The sequence below is a fragment of the Schistocerca serialis genome, unplaced genomic scaffold, assembly GCF_023864345.2.
Source record: "Schistocerca serialis cubense isolate TAMUIC-IGC-003099 unplaced genomic scaffold, iqSchSeri2.2 HiC_scaffold_1034, whole genome shotgun sequence".
Lineage (NCBI taxonomy): Eukaryota > Metazoa > Arthropoda > Insecta > Orthoptera > Acrididae > Schistocerca > Schistocerca serialis.
The window spans coordinates 1-5,000 of NW_026047222.1; positions in this window are offsets into that span (position 1 = coordinate 1).

Sequence of the window (5,000 nt, forward strand, 5' to 3'; positions counted from 1 at the left end):
GCGGATGAACGGCGGACGTTTCCCGCACTCGTAAGGTGCAATTCACACCTATAACATGCGTTTCATGAAGAGATATTTCCAATATGCGACATTCCCGCTGTCCCTATTCATGAGCTGCGAGCTGTACCACGTACAAGCTACAGACGCGATCGCATTGCTCACTGTACGGATTCTCATGCTGAGCCATCAGCTAGGAAGCGCCCCATCCATGTCGGCACCCGTGGGCGTTGCACTCGCAGTCGCAAAAAACGCTGGGCAAATATATATCTCGGAAGAGTAACGACAGTCCGAGCCTCCTGGCGTTGCACTCGCAGCCGCAAAAAAACGCTGGGGCACATATATGTCTCGGAAGAGTAACGACAGTCCGAGTCTCCTGCGTGGGAAGAGTCTTTCTAGGCCCTGACCCACGGGAAGGGTGTAGCTTCCCCCATCCCGGACATTTGACGTCGTCACACTACCGGTATTGACTAATAGACTGATTGCTGATAATCATTAGCCATACACTGGGGGAAACGGCCGACAGGGGCGGCAACATAGTGGAGCCGCAGTGTCACTAATGTACAGAGATAGAACAGTTTCGACTGGAACTAGAGTAACCGTATACACGGCACTGATTAGTAATAGATGCAGAGCCATCAGAATACAGATAATATATACAACCGTCCCTATACATGCTGAAAGACTCTGCACACAATGAGAACCACACGTCAGCCAGACACTCTTATCACACACTACTCTCTTATCACACACAATATCTAACCACCAGCATGGAAGAACATCCAGTGCATCCTCTCCGCCACATGACACAATCCACACTATCATTACCAGACCGGGAGGTCCACCCAGAAAACACAATATCCCACCCTTCCGACATCCGCACATTGCTCAGCTAAGCCACGAACACCCACACATGTCCTACACAGTGGTGCACCCAACATCACAATACTGCCTCCTGTCACAGCACACAAACAATGGCAGGAATGAAAGACACAGATCTGCCACAACCATGGAATCGGAGCGCCGCCTGTCATGAGCCAAAAGTGCATCCTGACGTGACAAATCGGATAATACCGCAGGCATCCAATTACGATAATCACTATCAACGAACCTGCCGCCCCCCCCCCCAATACACCTTTCCCTACAACAATGTGTATCTGAACCTACGCTATATCGTACCTTAACCTAACCTATATCGTACCTTAACCTAACCTATATCGTACCTTAACCTAACCTATATCGTACCTTAACCTAACCTATATCGTACCTTAACCTAACCTATATCGTACCTTAACCTAACCTATATCGTACCTTAACCTAACCTATATCGTACCTTAACCTAACCTATATCGTACCTTAACCTAACCTATATCGTACCTTAACCTAACCTATATCGTGCCTTAACCTAACCTATATCGTGCCTTAACCTAACCTATATCGTGCCTTAACCTAACCTATATCGTGCCTTAACCTAACCTATATCGTGCCTTAACCTAACCTATATCGTGCCTTAACCTAACCTATATCGTGCCTTAACCTAACCTATATCGTGCCTTAACCTAACCTAATTTGTGCCTTAACCTAACCTAATTTGTGCCTTAACCTAACCTAATTTGTGCCTTAACCTAACCTAATTTGTGCCTTAACCTAACCTAATTTGTGCCTTAACCTAACCTAATTTGTGCCTTAACCTAACCTAATTTGTGCCTTAACCTAACCTAATTTGTGCCGTAACCTAACCTAATTTGTGCCGTAACGTAACCCATGTTGTGCCGTAACGTAACCCATGTTGTGCCGTAACGTAACCCATGTTGTGCCGTAACGTAACCCATGTTGTGCCGTAACGTAACCCATGTTGTGCCGTAACGTAACCCATGTTGTGCCGTAACGTAACCCATGTTGTGCCGTAACGTAACCCATGTTGTGCCTTAACCTAACCCATGTTGTGCCTTAACCTAACCCATGTTGTGCCTTAACCTAACCCATGTTGTGCCTTAACCTAACCCATGTTGTGCCTTAACCTAACCCATGTTGTGCCTTAACCTAACCCACGTTGTGCCTTAACCTAACCTACGTTGTGCCTTAACCTAACCCATGTTGTGCCTTAACCTAACCCATGTTGTGCCTTAACCTAACCCATGTTGTGCCTTAACCTAACCCATGTTGTGCCTTAACCTAACCCATGTTGTGCCTTAACCTAACCCATGTTGTGCCTTAACCTAACCCATGTTGTGCCTTAACCTAACCCATGGTGTGCCTTAACCTAACCCATGTTGTGCCTTAACCTAACCCATGTTGTGCCTTAACCTAACCCACGTTGTGCCTTAACCTAACCCACGTTGTGCCTTAACCTAACCCACGTTGTGCCTTAACCTAACCCACGTTGTGCCTTAACCTAACCTACGTTGTGCCTTAACCTAACCCATGTTGTGCCTTAACCTAACCCATGTTGTGCCTTAACCTAACCCATGTTGTGCCTTAACCTAACCCATGTTGTGCCTTAACCTAACCCATGTTGTGCCTTAACCTAACCCATGGTGTGCCTTAACCTAACCCATGGTGTGCCTTAACCTAACCCATGGTGTGCCTTAACCTAACCCATGTTGTGCCTTAACCTAACCCATGTTGTGCCTTAACCTAACCCATGTTGTGCCTTAACCTAACCCATGTTGTGCCTTAACCTAACCCATGTTGTGCCTTAACCTAACCCATGTTGTGCCTTAACCTAACCCATGTTGTGCCTTAACCTAACCCATGTTGTGCCTTAACCTAACCCATGTTGTGCCTTAACCTAACCCATGTTGTGCCTTAACCTAACCCATGTTGTGCCTTAACCTAACCCATGTTGTGCCTTAACCTAACCCATGTTGTGCCTTAACCTAACCCATGTTGTGCCTTAACCTAACCCATGTTGTGCCTTAACCTAACCCATGTTGTGCCTTTACCTAACCCATGTTGTGCCTTAACCTAACCCATGTTGTGCCTTAACCTAACCCATGTTGTGCCTTAACCTAACCCATGTTGTGCCTTAACCTAACCCATGTTGTGCCTTAACCTAACCCATGTTGTGCCTTAACCTAACCCATGTTGTGCCTTAACCTAACCCATGTTGTGCCTTAACCTAACCCATGTTGTGCCTTAACCTAACCCATGTTGTGCCTTAACCTAACCCATGTTGTGCCTTAACCTAACCCATGTTGTGCCTTAACCTAACCCATGTTGTGCCTTAACCTAACCCATGTTGTGCCTTAACCTAACCCATGTTGTGCCTTAACCTAACCCATGTTGTGCCTTAACCTAACCCATGTTGTGCCTTAACCTAACCCATGTTGTGCCTTAACGTAACCCATGTTGTGCCTTAACGTAACCCATGTTGTGCCTTAACGTAACCCATGTTGTGCCTTAACCTAACCTATAATGTGCCTTAACCTAACCTAAAGTGCGCCGTAACCTAAACTATATTGCGCCTTAACCTGACGCACGTTGTCGCTGAACCTGCTCTGTAATTGTTATGCAACCCGTTAAAGTAGTGTAGTGTTGCCTAACCGCAACCCTCGCAATATAGTTCGCTACTCGCACTGCCCGGTCCCCTGTGTATCGCGTCATGTTAAACACCTTGCAGGTGTTGCTGACTTTCCACATGCTCCTGCTATACACTGTAGTGTGGATAGCAGCAGGACGTACATGCCCCCCCCCCTTCCCCCCTGCCTTCGCAAGCTGGTCGGTGAGAAGTTTGCATGTTCAATGCCCTTCGCATGCCGACGTACTCAGCCTACGTTGTGGTACGGCCTGTCACCTGTCCGCCGATGTACGCAAAACCCACAAACTGTACTGCACATTGCTCCGTATGTACTGAATGATACATCGTGGCCCATGTGACCGTATGACGACAGCGCCTAGCAACGGCGGACCATACAGTCCAAATATTGTGCACGCAGCTACGTGTCGTCTCCCTATAAGAGCTGGATTGCAGTGTGGTACGCCATACAGACGTGTGGGAGGAACGGACGCCCTGGATGGCGATCAGCATGAGCAGTCTGTTGATGTAGTGGAGCGTGTATTCGGACGTAGTCGTCTCTTCTCACACACCGTGATAGCATGTTGCACCGCGTTCCACATCTGCGACATGCTGCAGAGGCGGGCTGACAGTCGTTCGCGCAATGGACACCGCATACGTACGGGGTCTACCTTCCACGTGTTCTCTAGGCGTGCACATGTTGTTGCGTCTATGTGGGCAGACGTAGTGTGTTGTGACACCTGACACAGGCATGCAATACTCGTTGCAAATGGCGATGGACGTGTACGTTTGCTGGTGACGTTACGCAAATGAACAACCGGTAACCCGTTGTGGTGCGGTTGTTCTCGCTAGAGGTGAATCAGTGTTGGCGACGATCGGTCGAGCTATTAACCGGTTGTTTCAGGGATACCCACCATGCCCACGAACGTGAAAGGGGACCCACCATGCCCACGAACGTGAAAGGGGATCTGGGTGTGAGGCGATACGCGGCGGTGGCTGGGTGGGACCGTCCCCGGCCGGTGAGGGGGGGCCGCCCGGCGTGCTGGCAGCGCGGTGCGTGGGCGCACGCGCTACAGCCGGCTGGTGGGGGCGGCCGGTGGCAGGCGCGCCGGCCGACGGACGCGGCAGGCGGCGCAGCTGCGCGCCGGCGCCCCCTGCTCGCGGCGCCTTGCGGCCAAAGTAGGTCCTCGCGGGCCCGGTGCGAAGCGCGGTGGCCATCTGCAGTGTGCTGGTCCGATTGAGGACTTTGTGCGCTGAGGATGCGCCGCCGCCCGGCGCTCGGCGCCGCGACGCCGTCTGCTGCTCGGTCGCCCCAGCGGTTCTCGCAGGTGGTTTGTATCGCAGCTGTGCGGACGTGTTGGCGCGTGCGCTGTGCTGGGAGAGTTCGCTTCGGCACCCAAGTAGGGCTTTTGTCCTTCTGTGGCGCTGGCGTTGGAGCTGCCGGTCACCGTAGGTGGCGCGTGTTGTCTCCCGCCGGCAATGCCAC